The following is a 19,555-nucleotide window of genomic DNA, read 5'->3' on the forward strand; positions in this document are numbered from 1 at the left end:
TTGAGCACTTTCTTAAGTGTCTCTTGGCCATTTTAGCCTCCTCTATTGAGAATTCTCTATTTAGTTCTGTACCCCATCTTTTAATTGGATCCTTTGGTGTTTTGGAGACTTGCTTCTTGAGTTCTTTGTAAATTTTGGAGATTAGCCCTCTGTCAGATGTGGGGTCAGTGAATATCTTTTCCCATTCTGTGGACTGCCTTTTTGTCTTGTTGACTGTGTCCTTTGCCTTACAGAAGTTTTTTAGTTTCAGGAGGTCCCATTTGTTAATTGTTGATCTCAGTGTTTGTGCCACTGGTGTCATGTTCAGGAAGTGGTCTCCTGTACCAACTCGTTCAAGGGTACCACCCACTTTCTCTTCTAAAAGTTTCAGTGTGGTTGGATTTATGTTGAGATCTTTGATCCATTTGGACTTAAGTTTTGTACAAGGCAATAAACATGGATCTATCTGCAGTCTTCTGCATACCAGTACCCAGTTATGCCAGCACCATTTGCTGAAGATGCTTTCTTTTTTTCCATTGTATAGTTTTAGTTTCTTCGTCAAAAATCAAGTGTTCATAGGTGTGTGGGTTAAAATCAGGGTTTTCAATTCGGTTCCATTGGTCTACCTGCCTATTTTTTGTGCCAATACCAAGCTGTTTTCAGGACTATAGCTCCATAATAGAGCTTGAAGTCAGGTATGGTGATGCCTCCTGAAGTTCCTTTATTGTATAGGGTTGTTTTGGCTATCCTGAGCCTTTTGTTTTTCCATATAAAGTTGATTATTGTTCTTTCCAGGTCCTTGAATAATTGTGATGGAATTTTGATAGGGATTGCATTGAATCTGTAGACTGCTTTTGGCAAGATTGCCATTTTTATTATCTTGATCCTACCAATCCAAGAGCATGGGAGATCTGTCCATTTTCTGGTATCCTCTTTGATTTCTTTCTTTAAAGACTCAAAGTTCTTGATATACAGGTCTTTCACTTCCTTGGTTAACATTATCCCCAGATATTTGATGCTGTTTATGGCTATTGTAAAGGGCGATGTTTCGCTGATTTCTTTCTCAGTCACTTCATCATCTGTATATAATAGGGCCACTGATTTTTTTTTGAGTTTACCTTGTATCCTGCCACATTGCTGAAGGTGTTTGTCAGCTCTAGGAGTTCTTTTGCGGAGTTTTTCGGGTCACTTATGTAAACTATCATATCATCTGCAAATAATGAAAGTTTGACTTCTTCTTTTCCTATTTGTATCCCCTTTATCTCCTTTTGTTGTCTTATTGCTGTAGCTAGAACTTCAAGTACAATATTGAAGAGATATGGAGAGAGTGGACAGCCTTGTCTTGTTCCCGATTTTAGAGGAATTGCTTTGAGTTTCTCGCCATTTAGTTTGATGTTAGCTGTTGGTTTACTGTATATTGCTTTTAGTATATTCAGGTATGTTCCTGTTATCCCTGATCTCTCTAGGACGTTTATCATGAAGGGGTGATGGGTGAAATCCTGTGTATATGTCAATAAAGTACTGTTGGCCAATAGGGAAGTAAGATAGGTGGGACTAGGAGTTGAGGAAGACTCTGGGTAGGAGAAACACAGGAAGTCAAGATGTAACTGCCATAGGGATAAGAGGCCCGGAAAGTTCTCCGGTAAGAGAAATACTTAGATTAACAATTATGGGGTAAATACTTAAGTCAGAGCTAGCCAGTAAGAAACAAGCAAGGCCAACAGCTTCATAATTAATACAGCGTCTTGTGTGTTATTTGGGGACTACAATGCGGCAGAGTCCATGAGACTGGTGGGGGATAAACCAAAGCTGCTGGCAAGGAAAAGGCTTCTCTTTACAAAGGGATGCTGGATTTTGTCAAAGGCTTTTTCAGCATCTAGTGAGATGATCATGTGGTTTTTCTTTCGCAGTTTGTTTATATGGTGGATTACATTGATAGATTTTCTAATGTTGAACCATCCCTGCATTCCTGGAATGAAGCCTACTTGATCATGGTGGATGATTTTTCTGATGTGTTCTTGAACCCGGTTTTTGAGTATTGAGTATTTTTGCATCGATGTTCATGAGGGAAATTGGTCTGTAGTTCTCTTTCTTAGTTGTGTCTTTGTGTGTCTTGGGTATCAAGGTAATTGTAGCCTTGTAAAAAGAGTTTGGCAGTGAGCCTCCTGCTTCTATTGTGTGGAATACTTTGAGGAGTATTGGAATTAGCTCTTCTTTGAATTTCTGGTAGAATTCTGCACTGAAGCCACCTGGGCCTGGGCTTTTTTTGTTTGGGAGACTTTTGATGACTGCTTCTATTTCATTAGGGGTTATAGGTCTGTTTAGATTGTTTGTCTTCTCTTGATTTAGTTTTGGCAAGTGATATCTATCCAGGAAATTGTCCATTTCCTTTAAATTTTCAAATTTTGTGGAATACATATTTTCAAAGTATGCCCTGATGATTCTCTGGATTTCCTCAGAGTCCGTTTTTATGTCCACTTTTTCATTTTTGATTTTGTTAATTAGCACTCTCTCTGTCTTTTGGTTAGTTTGGACAAAGGTTTGTCTATTTTGTTGATTTTCTCAAAGAACCAACTCTTTGTTTCATTGCTTCTTCTCAGTGTTTTCCTGGTTTCTACTTGATTGATTCAGCCCTCAATTTAATTATTTCCTGGTGTCTGCTCCTCCTGGGTGAGTTTGCTTCTTTTTGTTTTAGAACATTCAGTTGTGTGATTAATTCTCTAGTATGACTGTTCTCCAGTTTCTTCATGTGGGCACTTAGTGATATGAATTTTCCTCTCAGCACTGCTTTCAAAGTGTCTCATAAGTTTGCATAAGTTGTGTCTTCATTCTCATTGAATACCAGGAAGTCTTTAATTTCTTTTTTTATTTCTTCCTTTACCCAGGGATGGTGCAATTGGGCATTGTCCAATTTCCATGAGTTTGTAGGGTTTCTGCGATTTGTGTTATTGTTGAATTCTAGTTTTAATGCATGGTGGTCTGATAAGATACAGGGGGTTATTCCAATTTTTTGTATCTGTGGATATTTGCTATGTTTCCTATTATGTGGTCAATTTTAGAGAAGGTTCCATGTGGCACCGAGAAGAAGATATATCCCTTTGTGTTTGGGTGGAATGTTGTATAGATGTCTGTTAAACCCAGTTTGGTCATAACTTCTATTAGTTCTTTTGTTTCTTTGTTAAGTTTCTGTCTGGAGGTCCTGTCTAGCGGTGAGAGTGGAGTGTTGAAGTCTCCTACTATTAGTATGTGAGATTTTATGTGCAATTTGAGCTTTAGTAATTTTTTTTGTTTTTTTGTTTTTTTTTTGTTTTTACCAGACAGGGTTTCTCTGTATTGTTTAGGAGGCTATCGGTCCAGCCCGGCCTCAAACTCACAGAGATCCACCTGCCTCTGCCTCCCGAGTGCTGGGATTAAAGGCATGCGCCACCACCGCCCGGCGAGCTTTAGTAATGTCTTTTTCACAAATGTAGGTGCCTTTGTATTTGGGGCATAGATGTTTAAAATTGAGACTTCATCTTGTTGGACTTTTCCTTTGATGAATATGAAGTGTCCTTCTTTATCTCTTTTGATTGATTTTAATTTGAAGTCTAGTTTGTTAGATATTAGGATTGCTACACCTGCTTGTTTCTTGGGACTGTTTGATTGGAAGATCATTTTTTTTTATTTTTCAGTTTAAATTTAGATTAGAAACAAGGTTGCTTCACAAGTCAGTTCCAGGTCCCTCTCCCTTTCCCTCCCCTCCTCCCAACCCCCCATTATTCTCTCATTTCCCTAGGGAGGATGAGGCCCTCCATGGGGGTGTCTATAGTCTGTCATTTCATACAGCGCAGGGCCTAGGCCCTCCCCCAAGAGTTCAGGGTGAGAGTGCATCTCACATTGTTGGATGGGAGTCCAAAGTCCATGTGTATACTCGGGATGAGTACTGATCTGCTCCCCAAGGCTCAATAGATTACCTAGGCCTCCTCACTGACACCCACATTCAGGGGGTCTTGATCAGTCCCATGCTGTATTCCCAGGCATCAGCCTGGGATTCAAGAGTTAACCTTTGTCAGGTCAGCTGTTTCTGGGGGTTAAACCAGCCCAGTTTTAATCCCTTTGGTCCCCAGTCCTCCCTCTCTGTTACTGGCTTTCTTGAGTTCAGCTCAGTACTTAACTGTGGGAGTCTGTCTCTTCTTCCATCAGCGACTGAATAAAGGTTCTGTTTCCCAGACTCTCTGGCCATGGGATTGTAGGCTGGCACTCCCCAGATCTATGTCTAAAATCCATATATGAGAGAGTACATGCCATGTTTCTCTTTTTGTGACTGGGTTACCTCACTCAGGATGGCTTCTTCTAGTGTCATCCTTTTGCCTGCAAATCTCAGGATTCCATTGTTTTTTTGCTGCCGAATAGTACTCCATTGTGTAAATGTACCACATTTTCTCTATCCACTCTTCAGCTGAGGGGCATCTAGGTTGCTTCCAAGTTCTGGCTATTACAAATAATGCTGCTATGAACATAGTGGAACAAATATGTATTGTTTAAATCTGGCTTTGTCATGGAATATTTTGTTTTCTCCATCTATGGTAATTGAAAGCTTTGCTGGCTATAGTAGTCTGGGCTGGCATCCTTGTTCCCATAGCATTTGTTGGACATCTATCCAGGATCTTCTGGCTTTCATCGTTTCCATTGAGAAATCAGGTGTAATTCGGATAGGTCTGCCTTTATATGTTACTTGGCCTTTTTCTTTAGCTGCTCTTAATATTTTCTCTTTATTCTGTAGGTTTGATGTTTTGATTATTATATGGCGAGGTGACTTCTTTTTCTGGTCAGCCTATTTGGTGTTCTGTAAGATTCTTGTATTTTCATAGGCATATCCTTCTTTAGGTTAGGGATGTTTTCTTCTATGATTTTGTTGAATATGTTTTCTGTACCTTTGAGTTGTATTTCTTCGCCTTCTTCTATACTTATTATTCTCAGGTTTGGCTTCTTCACGATGTCCCATATTTCCTGGATATTTTGTGTTAGGGATTTGTTGGTTTTGAGATTTTCTTTGGTTGACAACTCTATATCCTCTAATGAGTCTTCAACACCTGAGATTCTCTCTTCTATCTCTTGTATTCTATTGGTGATACTTGCATCTGTAGTTCCTGATCATTTACCCAGCTTTTCTACTTCCAGCATCCCCTTGTTCTGTGTTTTCTTTATCGCTTCTATTTCAGCTTTCAATCCTTCAACTGTTTGAGTTGTTTCCTTCATTTTTTTGGTTGTTTTTTCTTGGTGCTCTTTAGATTCTTTGAGAGATTTGTTTATTTCTTGAATCCCCCCCATTTCATGGATTTTTTTCTTCTATTTCTTTAAGGGATTTCCTCGTTTCTTCTTTGAGGGTCTCTATCATCTTCATAAAATAATTTTTAAGGTCTGTCTCCTCTGCTTCGTCTATGTAGTGCTTTTCAGGTCTTGCTGGTGTTGGTTCCCTGGATTCTGGTGGAGTCATGTTGATCTTTCTATTGCTGAGTGAGCTCTTATTCTGTCTTCTTTCCATCTCTTCTTACAGTGGGTGCTGGTGGGGTCTTTCCATCTCTACTGGTCTCCTTCCTTCCTGAAGCTGAAGCTGGGGATGCTGACACTGAAGCTTAAGCTGAAGCTGGGGTTGCTGGAGTTTGGGGCCTGGAAGGGCTGATGTCTTTCCTGTGTTGGCAGGTCTTCTGGATGCCAGAAGATGCCTCAGAAGATTGAGGGGATGGGTGTTGGGCAGGGGATGGGGAGTGTCCCTGTGGGATACTCAAGCTCTCCCAAAGCTGGGCTTGCAGGACTGATTTCCATTTTCTTGAGGAAAGCCCATACTGATTTCCAAAGTGACTGCACAAGTTGGCACTCCCACCAGCAGTGTAGGAGTGTTCCCATTTCTCCACATCTTCTCCAGCATAAACTGTCATTGGTATTTTTGATTTTAGGCATTATACCAGGAGTGAGATGGTATCTCAGAGTTGTTTTGATTTGTATTTCCCGGATGGCTAGGGATGTTGAGCACTTTCTCAAGTGTCTCTCAGCTATTTTAGTCTCCTCTACTGAGAATTCTCTAGTTCTGTACCTCATTTTTTGATTGAATCCTTTGGTGTTTTGGAGACTTGCTTCTTGAGTTCTTTGTAAATTTTGGAGATCATCCCTCTGTCAGATGTGGGGTTAGTGGATATCTTTTCCCAGTCTGTGAGTTGCTGTCTGTGTCCTTTGCCTTGCAGAAGCTTCTCAGTTTCAGGAGGTCCCATTTATTGTCAATTTTAGTGTCTGTGCTACTGGAGTTATGTTCAGGAAGTGGTCTCCTGTACCAATTAATTCAAGGGTGCCTCCCACTTTCTCTTCTAACAGAACCATACCATTTTTGCCTTCCAGAAGATACTGTTTTGTTTATCCCTTTTTTTAGAAGGTGAGGACAGTCTCACTAAATATCCCAATGGACCTTGAACTCACAGTCCTCCTACCTTAGCTTCCAGAGTGCTGGAATTACAGCCTGTACCACATATTTGCTGAAGATTCTGTTTTGGTTTTCATTTTTAACTTTAAAAATAATGTTTTCATATTTATCATGTATATGTTTTATGTGTGTATGCACATGATGCATGTGTGGTAGTCAAAGAAAAATTTGTAGGAGCTAGTTCTCTGCTTCTACCATTTGGGTCCTGGAATTGAACTTATGTTATCAGGGTTGGATGAAAGTACTATTACCCAATGAGCCATTTCCTTGGCTCTGGGATATGTTCCCCTTTCCCAGTTAAAGAGAATATATCTATAGGTTAGGGGTGTAGCCTCATGACAAAGTCGTTTTGTTCCACTAAGTGGAGACTAATGAGTTAAGGAACTGTATCTCTCTACCCTGCCTATGTAGTAGCTAGAGTGCTCATCTATTTGCCCCAGATAGTCCAAGACAATGGCTCTCATCAGGTATAGTTATTGTTAGTCTTACCTGCTTCCTTCTTTATTCCTTGACTTGGTTTGGACTTTATGTTATTATTAATAGCCAAGTTTATAGGTTGTACAAATCATCAACTATTACTCCTTCTGTAGATTTTGAGGTCTTTAGGCTGTTGCTCCAGCTCACCATTCTAGTCCAATTCTCCAAATTTGCCAATGTCTGGGTTCCAAATCTATGGTATTATTAGAGACTCAGGAATGTTACATCCTATTTTATTTCTCTGTGGCTTTCAGCAGGTCTCTTCCTTTGGGGGAGGGGCATTTTTTCTTTTTTAATTTTTGAGGCTGGTCTCTGACTTCTGGGTTCAAGTGATCCTTTCTCTTCTTGCCTGACATAAGTGAGACTAGAGGCCCAGCATATGGAAGGCAATTTATTTCTTCCATCGTCATCTCAGTCAGCTCTTCTTTTTCCTGGACTCTGCACACCAGACAGTAGTGAGGCCTCAGTAGAAAGCTCCATTCTTGGCGTGTCATAACTTTGAGGAATCATTGAATGAAGATGGTTTCTACCATTGAGCCCAGATGGTGCAACTGGTAGACACCCAAAAAGAAATTGAGCAAAGGAAAGAGGGAGAAAGGAAATAAATAAGGAAAAAGGACCAAAGAGAGTTATTGCTATAGGGTCAGTAGCTGCTGAAGGGAAAAGTGGAAAGTGACTTTTATATGAGACTGTGCAATTTTTCTCTAGATCTATGTCCGTATTTATTTTCCTCTTGTCTTTCTTCATTGCTCGAAATAAAGCCTCAAGGAATGCTTAAGATGTCTCATGTACTTTTGGAGATAGGATAAGTTAACAAGAGCAATAAGATTGTTTGTTTTGTAGGGAGGGGCTTTGGTCAGAAAGGAGGGAAGGCAATTTTAAGAAAAGAGTAGAGAATTTGTTTCCTGGAACTGATAGATAAAATAAAAATATTACTAGGGGCCATCCTGGGATATCAAAATTTCCCAGGAGCTTCTACACATGCAGAATCATGAATACCATCATGCTGTTGAATTTCAAAGTCACAGATACATTTATTTTAATCCTATTTATGTAAGGACAGGAATGCATGAAGGAGATTTTATTCCATGAGGATCTCATTAAAAGATGGATGGATGCTCATATAAAGAAGGCTTTAAGGTGTCCGTGCACTGGGCTGGATATGCTCCTTCACAGGCAGTGTCTCCAGCCTATTGCCAAAGGACCCTCTGCATCCAACTCTTCTGGTTTTCTTATTAAAATGCAGATTCTCAGGCTTTACCTCTGGAACTCTGGATTTTTTATGGAACTCTTTATTTTCCACCCATTTCCCATCATGGGACAACCCCCAGAGTCAGACTTCCTGGTTTTAGCTCACTACTGTTCTACCTTGCACAAGAATGAGTTCTGTTGGAACGGTACTGTCTTAGGAGAGATGGGTGTTGAGATGGATGCCTTACTTCCAGCCATGTTTCTTCTGTTAGGCAAGGGTTGTGAGGTTTCTTATTACTGATAAGGATGGCTGAGAAATGCTAAAAAAATCTTCTCCAGTATGCCTTTGCAGCAGAGGGTGGAGTGGGATCACAATTGGTCTAACACCTTCCCTTTGAATTTCTGGAAGCCAGGAGACAGACATCCAGTTTCCTAGTAGCTTTTTGGGGTTGTGTTGTGTACTTTCATAACAAGCTCTGCTCAGCTTCTGAGAATTAGGAGAAGGTTAATTTAGAGTTTTTTGCATTTAGTGGCTGGCAGAGGAAATGCAGATCAGGACCAAAGGGAAGACACAGGCTCCAAGGAAACAGAAAATGCTGACATGTCTGAGAAGACTTAGTACACAATGCCAGCCCCAATCTTCTCTGGCTCTCTGGCTGTCCCCCAGTGTTGTGTTCACATTAATTTGAAGAGGCTTGGGGTGTTTGAAACTATCTCTACTTTAAACCAGCTTTTACATCACTCTAAATAAATTCTTTATCACTGGCTACCTAAGACTTCAAGAAAATTGAGATAAGAGCTTTTTATTTCTAGCAAATGTGTATTTCTGTAAAGTCCTTACCAGTTAGGTTGATGATTTCTATTTTGCATAAATCACCTTTGCCGTTTTGGTTTTAGACAAGTGTTTCTTAATTTGCATGAAGTATTGGGACTATCTTTTTGGATGAGAATACTGTCTAGTTTTAAAAACTGCTTTTGATTAGTTCAAACTGTATACAATAAGGGAGGTTTGCCTTCCATTCGCGAATTGCAAAGCCTAGATCTTTGCTTAGATGGTTCAGATCAATCATCAGTCACTCAATTTTTTCCTTAATTTGTGTTGTGTGTGGTCTTCTAGGTACCACGGAAAGCAGCTCATGTGCAGATAGCCATAGATTGAGTTTGAACATGAATGACAGGAAGGCAAGCTTTCTTGAAGACAAAGCATGTGCAAAGAGGTTTTGCTTAATTCCCTAAGCTTGAACAATGTCACCTAGCCTGAAAGCAGAGCCAGACAACAGGATTTTCTCTGGCTTCCACAGCTGCTTGGCAGGACATTAAACTACCCATTTCTAGGAAGAGGTTAAAAGTACATTCAGTTTGACCAGTAGAGGGCACTGTATCTCTGTCCTTACATATGCATTTATCTGTATGTTACATACTATTACACATGTACTATAACAATGTATATCATAACATAGCATAGCACATTGGTATATTTAACATCTCTTGAAAAATTTCTTTCTCGACTTTGCATAGGAAAGGAAATTGCTTATGAGTGAAAACATGGGTTGCAGAGGAGATTCTCATGATGGTATATTTGTGTGTGAACTAACTAGAGAAATATTTACCCATCTTTATCAACAAACGTGGGAAATAAGAAAAGTAGAGAATTATTTTAAAAGTAACATTCTTAATTCGGTATTCTAGATTTTAAGGGTAGAGATTGCCATCATTGTTTCCTAAGATGGGAGAGATTTCTGTAAATGACTTTGATAGCTCCAACACCAGGGTAAGAATCTTGCTTTTAGGTTGCTTCCTACTGTGCCTTTCCCCCAGAGCTTGCAGTTGGAGATGCCTGGAAAGAAGAGTCTACGGTTCAAGACTGAACGTCCCTGGCTCCTTGAAGTTGCTCTGGCTTCCCAAGGCATCTGCCTGTGTGCACTGCAGGGACACCTGTCCCAGCTCATGAAGGTCACACTGAAATTTCCCCACGTACTGAGCTTATTTCAAATGACCAGTACGAGGGAGGGGAAGGACACTTTCAACTCTTTGCCCACTGTTTTTCCTGCACAATCACAATCAAGTGTGCTGAGAAAGGGGAAGTTAAACACAGAAAAGCAGATTGTAAAAGTTGAGAGATCTGGTTTTTAAGCCCAGTGCAGACAGATGAGTCTTTCCAAGGCAGGGACAACTTAGCTCCAGTGACTAGGAAGAAGCTAGTTTCTGTCCTTTGGTGAGCATCAGGCTTCTGCAGGATGGAATACAATCTTGGAAACCCTCCAAATTCCAGCTCCGCTGGGAAGAAACTCTGGGGACTCGCTCTGTCTTTATTAAAGGGGGGCGGGTTGATTTTTCATTTTCTATTGCTATGGCACCTTCTCAAAGTGTAGGGAGATAAAATCTAGACTCAGTGATCAGACTGCAGCAGAGAAATGTCAGAGGACAGGGGGATGTGTGGCTGACCCTTATGAGAGTTCAGGCAGACAAAAATCTCTGAAAGAGAATCTTCACATTTCTCAAACTTTTGCTCACTCCTCTTATCTATTTCTTCTTCCTCAACCAATAAGGAAAGGTTCGCTCCACTTCTGATGCTCCTGTAAACATGTCTGCAACTGCTAATATCATTAACAATCATTTAAACAGACTGGGGGCTCCAGGGAAGGCTCAGCAAATAAGAGCATTGGTTGCTCTTGCAGAGGACCCAGGTTCAGTTCCCAGCACCCACTGGCTGACAACCTTCTGTATCCCTAGTTCTTGGGGGCTTCAATGTCCTCTTCTGGTCTTCTTGGGTATCTGTCATACTCTTCATACACAGACATATGCAGGAAAAGCACTCATGCACATAATAAATAAAAATTAAATATAGTTAGAGAAACTGGGCACATAGACAGTTGCTGATGAAGAAATTCTGCTAACACAGGACTGAAGGAGTCCTGTGACTCTGCATCCACTAAGGTTGTTCTTGTTGCCTCCTTGACCAGCCTTTCCCCTATGCCAGGGCAATTTTCTCACATTATACTTATGAAAGATTAAGCACGAACAAACAAGCACCCTGACTACTCAGGCAGACATGACATGATAACTCACACCTGTAATACCAGCACTTGAGAGGCTGAAGCAGGAGGAGCCTGTCTAGTTGGGAGTCTAGTTTGGGCTACATAATGAGTTCTAGGCCAGCCTGAGATACAATGTAAGACCTCACCTCACAAATAAACTAAAACAAAAACAACAACAAAAGCAGCAGCAGCAACAGCTAAAGACAGATCATGTGGTGATTATACGTCTGGCTGTACTGGATAGAACACTCCTGGCTTGGCCTTTCTGGAAATCAATCAGTATTTCTTAGGAATTATTCTTCAATACAGTTCTCATAATAAGAAAGTGAGCAGAGACGTAGGCTCTGCTCTTATTGGAAAGCTGTTTTGGCAGTGAGTCTTGGCTAGGTTAGCCGTAGAGTAGGAAGTGAACGGAACTGAAGTTGCACAAGCAAACCTGTTACCTCTGAGTAAATAAAACAAGGCGGTTGTTGGAGGCTCAGGTGTTTACCACTCTAGAGGTGCTGGGACCTGGGTGAACAGACAATTAATGAGGCTGACTAAAGTCTCACGTAATAGCCATCTTTATTCAGAGCATCGGACAATTTATACTCTGAGGGTCAAGAAGAGTCACGTGAACAAAGTGTCCAATCACAAGGGCAAGCTGCACATGGGGCACAAGCTGCATGCAGCAAAAGTCTTTCCGGTAGAGACACAGAAACAAGTAACAATTGACAAAAGCAAGCTCAGTCCTGTCTGCTACACCCCAGGGGTCGAATGAAAGCACAATATAAGAACAATTCCATGTTTTGAAGGAACTTGAAGTCACAAAATTCTTGTCTTGGATTCTTGGAGTTTTCTCACAAGTACTCTGAAATCTCCTCACTTGACTCCTATTCTTGGAGTATATTCCAACAATGAGGATGGAACTGAAAAAAAAAAACGATAAAAAATTTCAAACGTTTCTTCTTTTGAGAACTCTGATTAGTTCCATAGCCCCATGTTTTAATTGGGTTGCTTATTTTCTTTTTTGAAATTTAAATTAGAAACAAGCTTGTTTTACATGTCAATCCCAGTTCCCTCTCCCTCCCCTCCTCCCCTGCCCCCCAGAAACCTCCTATCCCATCTCCTTTCTGCTCCCCAGGGAGGGTGAAGCCTTCTATGAGAGATCTTCAAAGTCTGTCATATCCTTTGGAGCAAGGCTTAGGCCCTTCCCCATGTGTTTAGGCTGAGATGTATCCCTCTATGAAGAATGGGCTCCCAAAGTCCATTAGTATAGTAGGAATCAATACTGATCCACTGCCAGAGGCCCCATAGATTGCTCAGGCCTCCTAACTGACACCTACATTCAGGGGGTCTGGATCAGTCCTATGCTGGTTTCCCAGCTATCAGTCTGGGGTCCATGAGCTCCCCTTGTTCAGGTTAGCTGTTTCTGTGGGTTTCTCCAGCATGGTCTTGACCCCTTTGCTCATCACTCCTCCCTCTCTGCACCTGGACTCTAGGAGTTCAGCTCAGCGCCCAATTGTGGGTGTCTGCTTCTGGATGAAGGCTCTAGGATGGCATATAAGGTGGTTATCAATTTCATTATTGAGGAAGGACATTTAAGGTGGGTTGCTTATTTTCTTAGTGATTAGGTTTTTGTTTTTTGTTCTCTTTGAGTTTGTTGTATATTCTAGACATCAATCCTTTGTCAGATGAATAGCTGATAAAGATTTTCTACCATTCTCTTGGCTGTCTACCATTCACCTTATAGTTTCCTTTGCTGTCTAGAAGCTTTTTAGTTTTATGAGATCACATTTGTTGATTGTTGGTCTCATTTCCTATTCTACTGGAGTGTCATTCATAAAGTCCTTACCTGTGTTACAGGCTGAAGTGCTCACCCTCTTTTTTTTTCACAGTAGCTTCAGGCCATCTGGTCTTATGTTGAGGTCTTTTATCCTTTTGGAGCTAATTTCATGCAGGATGAGAGATAAGGATCTGTAGGTAGAAATCTCACATATCTCACATAACTCACATACCTGCAGCACTGGCAAGGAAGGAGGGGCTGAGCTCTCTCTTGGGGCTGCAGTAGGTTGAGGTCAGAGACAAGCAGAGCACTATCCTCAGTTCTCAGCTTCTCATGTAAGTGGCTTCTCTCTCTCGAATAAAGTATCTTATGACTTCATTCCTGGTATACTTGGTGTGGCTCGTTTTCCATCATCACCTGGTGTTGGGCGTGGTCACAGGTACATGAGATCTCTACCTACGAGTATCTGTCTACCTGTTGGCTGAAATGCAGTTTTTTCAGCATCACTTGTAGAAGATGCTGTCTTTTCTCTACTGTAATTTTGGTATCTAAAAGTGTTCAGCGTCTTTAGTCATCAGCGAAATGAAAATTGAAACTACCTTAAGATTCTCCCTCATCCCAGTCAGAATGGATATTATAAGGAATACAAATAACAAAAAATAAGGCCATGGATATGTGAGAAGGGAAATTCTTAGATAGAATTGATGGGAGTGTAAACTCTGGCAGTCATTTGGAAATCAGTTCAGAGGCTCCTCAAAGAACTAGAAATAGAGCTGTCATATGACTCAACTATACAGCTCCTAGGCATGCTTAAGGGAGTTTATATGCTATTATGAAGACACTTGAGTATCCTGGTCATTGTTGCCTTACCCAAAATAGCTAGGAAATAGAACCAACCTAAATGTCCATTAGCAAATTAGGGGATAAAAAATGGCATATATACACAATGAGATATTATTACTTATCTGTAAAGAAAACTAAAATCATGAAATTTGCAGGTGGATGGACAGAACTGGAAAAAAGTTATTCTAATTTGTGAGTTCAAGGCATGCCTGGTCTCCAAAATGAGTTCCAGGACAGCAGTACAGGCAGAGCTGTTTTATAGAGAAACCCTGTCTCAGAAACAAATAAAACACACACAAAAATTTCTGAATGAGTTAACTCTGGCTCAGAATGATAAATATCATATGTTCTCTCTCATATTTGGATCCTAGTATTAAATTTTGGTTTGTATATTTAACTTGAGGCAGGAGTTGAAGCCAGGAAATAGGAAAGGCCTTCTTAGGGAGGCATGTTAAGGGGGCTGTCATCCTAGAGCATAGACCAAATCAAAGCAGCAAAGTGGAGTACTGGGGCCTGAAAGGCTTAAGCAGGGAAGGGTATGGGATATATGTGGGAAATCAAGGTATAAAAGGGGGGGCTAACCCAAAGGAAGGGTGAAGGGAAAGCCATATGGAAATAGACTCCCTCAGAACACAACTTCACAACATATATTGAGAGAAAGAAAGAAGTACAAGGAATGGGACATCTCCTGACTTGTTTGTAATTGGTTAGGAAGGCTCCAGAGGTCTCTGAAACAACACAGACTATTGACACTGCCTTTGGTTACCCACTTTAACCACACAGTAAGAAGCTATGTATTTTGGCTACAGAAAAATTGAGAAATCAGTCTCAAAGAAACAAGGCCAGCTTTCATAGTATCAGAAAGGGTTATGCAGACTGCTAGGGGACAAAAGACAAAAACTGGATACTGCATGGCATTATTCTGATGTGCCTGGAAAGATGTGCCTAGTGGTACAACAGTAGCTTCAGAGTTACAGAGGAACTCAAGTGTTCTCTGATTGCAATTGAGGCCTGTTACAAAGAGGGAATTTCAAGCCTTCTATTGTAAGTATTGTAAAAACTCATGGTTGGGAAAGTCATAAGCCCTAGGGTAGAACCTGCTATTGTTATCTTTCGAGTGACATATTGTCAAATTGACTTCTAAATAGTTATATTTATACCATAGACCTGGGATGCTCTCAACCTTTCCCAGAGAAGCTTCTTTTTGTGATTGTCAGCAACTGATGGACAAATAAATACCTGATCAAATATTGAGAAGACTCTGAGTGCTCAGCTCTAACAAGGCTAACTGCAGTAACAGACCCCCACCATAGCTCAGGGAATGTCATGAAAGAATAGAAGAGCTCAGGATGGGGAGGAGTGCTGTGAAATGCTGTTGTCTGGACATGACACGGCTATGGCAATCACGAAGTCATAGCAGCTGTGCTTACCTGCATAGACCTCTTCAAGATCAAGCCAACACAGATGGAGCAGGTGATCTCTAGGCTTCATCCCACACCCAGGAGCTCTTGGCATTGAATAGTTGCTGGGGTATGCAGAGTCATTATTGAATAAGGAATGGTCTCTGAGGGGATTTCCATGCTCCAATGGATGCCCCTTCCATGCACATATGAACAGCTCTAACTAGACTTGGTGAGTTATAAAATCTATAAAAGACACGAAATTGGGAGGGGGTGTGATAGGAGAACACAAGAGGAATCGGGAGAGGGCATGGGTGTATATATATGATCATATTTCATTGTATACATCTGTGAAATCCTCAAAAGTATTGGAAAATTAAAAAAAAATGAAAAGTAGAGTAAAAAATAGACCTTACCATACCTTGAATCCAGACTGAACTTGGATGTGTCTTCCAGTATTTGCTTTATTTCCCTAGTCTCCCTTTTTATTAGCACATAAGCACTATGCAAAGTAACAAGTGTGTTTTGACATTTTCACATTTATATGTATAATGTATTTTGATCTCATTCACTCTCCTCATTCTTTTCCGAACTATATTATAGAAAAATCGCTTTTATCTTTCTGTCTCATCACTACACATTCATTAGACATGTCTAAAAAACATTAACACTTCCTGCATCTAGGATGCTTTGTTCACAAATCTTTGTGGGTTTTTTGTATAATCTACTATCCAGTTACATTACATTTAACATTTTAAATGCTACCCCTGTTTAGCAACAACCTTATACAATACTTTATTGTTTTAAATATGGAGGTTTTCTCACAAATATTTTGATTTCATTTGGTGCAGATCTGATGGTGATAGTAATGCCACTCAGATTTTATCTGGAAGCTATCTTCATACCGCTCTTCCTCTTGAAAGACAGCTTCACTGTGCATCTAATCTCTAGGATTGCATGTTGACTCTTGTGTTGCTCATGCCTGTGTTCTGTCACCCTTTAGTTTGACCTTTCTTTACAGTATCCATCTTATCTCTGGCTACTTATTTCTAATACCGTCTCTTTGTCTTTAATGTTCTATAGTTTCACAACTGTGTGTTAAGTAGCCCATTACTTAAAATTTACCTTGTTTATGATTATTTAAAGATGTGAGATTTGAAAATTATATGTCTTTCAGTGCCTCTGGAAATTAATAGTTATAGACTCTATGAATATTGATTTTCTAAGTAGCATCAATCAGTTATGTATTTAGAAAGTTCAGTGGAATGTAAGATAAACTGTATCTCACACTCCATGTTGTATTTCATCTTGAAATCTCCTCAGCACATTCATGTCCTTTTCCAGTTCAGTATTTCTATTTTCATTTACTGCCTGAAGTTATCCTTGGGTTTTATATTTTCAATTGTAGTATTTCATTTTCCCAAAGTCTTTTAGTTGTCTTTAGATCTTGTAGTTCTTGTTCATATTCTGTCATTTAATTTCTTGCTACGTATTAAACATTATTTTGTAACCAGAACTACCATGACTCCAAGCTTGCTGCATATTTTGTTCCCCCTCTCTCTCATACTTCTTCTTTTCCATGTTTGCGTTTCTTTTCCCTTTTTCCTAAACTCCCCTTTTGAGTCTGTGATGAGCTGCACAGTTCTATTTGGCTTGAAATTCAGGATGTAGACAAATCTGGTCTTGAATCTGTGATGATCCTCCTGCCTTTACTTTCCAAGTGCTGGGATTCTAGATATGTACCACCACACTCCGCTGTGTGTGTGTGTGTGTGTGTGTGTGTGTGTGTGTGTGTGTCTTTATTAAAGACCTTGAACTATGAACTCATTTTCTTAGAATTTTATTTCTAGAAATGTTTTACAGCTTATACTGAAGTTACATTTCTTCACAGAGAATTTACATTTAATTCCTGCTAGTTCCTGGGGTATGATTTAGCTTAGACAACAGAAAATTAGACAATGCATTTGAGAGTTTTGTCTTTTATTTTGCACAGGTACTAAGATCCTGAGTCCCAGTTTGTTGTTTGTAATTATCAGAATAATTTGTTTTGTCTTCTGTCAAAGTGTCATAAAAAGAAAATTTTCCACTGAAGGCTTTAGCTGTTGTTGGCTTTTATGGTGAAATCTTGTAAAGGTCTGGGGTCTCTGAAGTTCCTAGCTGTATGCACAGACTTTCTATTTGATTCATACTTTGGTGAGACCTCTGGTTAATACCTGTTTCCATGATCCACATAGCCTTGAAAATGAGGTAAAATTGCAAGAGTTTGGTGAACAGTGTGGGAGCAAAACTCAATTGAGATGCCATTTTAAGGCAAAGTTTTAATTTTTACATAATTTGTTTTTCCTCTGTGGATTTTCCTTATTTTTAGAGTCCCAACTTAGCAAGTAATTGAATAATATTTTTCCAGGATTTTTATTGAATTTCCATATTATTTACCGTTATGCAGTCTCATTATAAACTTTTTGGCACTATCCATCAAAAGAGGAATACATATGCCAATTGAATCAGTAAGTCTACTTCTAGAAATTTTGTTGGCAGAAATACACACGTGTTCAAAATCTATGCACATGCTTTTGTTCACAGTGGAAACTGGCATTGTTCCCTCAGGACTATTTCATGCTTTTGTTCACAGTGGAAACTGGCATTGTTCCCTCAGGACTATTTCATGCTTTGTGGCTGTGTTGAGTAGATCTACATGTTCTGGCACACAGTGAGCCCAAGATTTACAGATAGTTGGGAAAGAGCAAAGGAGAAGTTAATTCTTGGCTTTTCGGCACACATTCTTATTTACAAATTGTATTTCTAGTGTTTCAAAATATTATTAGGAGAAATGGTAGTAGCAATGTTATGTGTGAAAAAAGATAATAAAAATTAGTCTCACTGAATGTCTTTCAGCTCTAAGTTTCAAAGAGCATATATTATCATAACATTGATGCATTAATAGGCTTGGTATATATTATATGTATGAAAGTTAATTTTTTAAAAAATTCAAGACAGGAATATTTATTTCATGAAGAGTGTTTGAAGTAAAAGCAATCTAATCCTTTAGGGTCTTTGAGGAATAAGTTATTTTATGCTTTATAACATTTTCTCTTCTAATACTCAGGCAGTGCATTTTTCAGAAAATGCTTTAAGTCTATGTAGATTCTGCCTGGAGTTATTTTCTGGTGATAGAGATAGTACATGAAGCACCAACTCTATATCTACCTTGCCAGGGTGAATGATATATGTTAACCTAGTGACTTCTGAGAAGAATGTAGTCTCTGGGTCATTTCCATAGAGCTAGCGCAAGTCATTACATAATGTGTGAGGAGCATTTTTTAATCTTTTAAAATTTAAATCAGAAGCAAGCTTGCTTCACATGTCAATCCCAACTCCTTCTCTGTCCCCTCCTCTCCCGCCCCCCCCAAGGCCCCCTAACCCCCTACCTAATCCCTACTCTGTGCCCCAGGGAGCATAAGGCCCTCCATGAGGGATCCCCAGGGTCTGTCATTTCATCCGGTGCAGGGCCTAGGCCCTCCCTGATGTGTCCAGGCCGAGAGAGCATCCCTCTATGTGGAATGGGCTCCCAAAGATGAGAAGTCTGTAGGAGTGAACCCCACAAAGCTATCTGCCCATGAGAGCAGGGACATGTAAACTGACACAGGCAGATATAAAAGGAAGTGAAAGGAAAAGGACCCTCCCTTTTTTCTCTTGGAAGCCAGCCATGCTTCTAACTCCTAGCTTGTGCAATTCTCTCTCTGGTAAATAAATATATTGTGTTCCTTATAGCACTGAATATCCTCTTTATCTGGTGTCAGAAGTGGGATAAGGCAATTTTATTTTAAAATGAGAAGTAATGAAAACAGAATTTATGGTCTTGATTAATCATCCCTGAATTGATTAAACTGAATATTTTCACTAGACATCTAGAACATGGAAGTAAGGGGCTTAAAAAATGGCTGCACGATTTCTATTACTATTGAGAAGTCACAGAAAGTATTTTTTCTTGAATATCAATTTGGAACAACTATTTTTCAGTAAAAGTTACAATATAACTATCTCCCTCACTGTGTGGGGTGACACAGTAATAACCAGAAAGGATTGGAAACATTGAAAGGTGAACATGCGTGCGTGCGTGCGTGTGTGCATGCCTGTGTGTGTGTGTGTGTGTGTGTGTGTGTGTGCGTGTATGTGTCTGTGTATGTGTGTCTGTGTTTGTGTGTGCTGGCGACTAAGTACCAAGCACTCCCCTTACCACGGAGCTACAAACCCAAAGCAAAATATATCTGAGTCACAGTCAGTCTTCAAGAGTCAGGTGATAGAAGAGTTAGAAACTTGATACTGAAAATTTAGGGTTTTCAAAGAACAAACCTGGAGCCCTTAGCTTTTGCTGGGGTGGAAGCCAGGGTGTGTCCATGTTAGCAGT

This window comes from Mesocricetus auratus, unplaced genomic scaffold (assembly GCF_017639785.1).
Source record: "Mesocricetus auratus isolate SY011 unplaced genomic scaffold, BCM_Maur_2.0 Super-Scaffold_100013, whole genome shotgun sequence".
Lineage (NCBI taxonomy): Eukaryota > Metazoa > Chordata > Mammalia > Rodentia > Cricetidae > Mesocricetus > Mesocricetus auratus.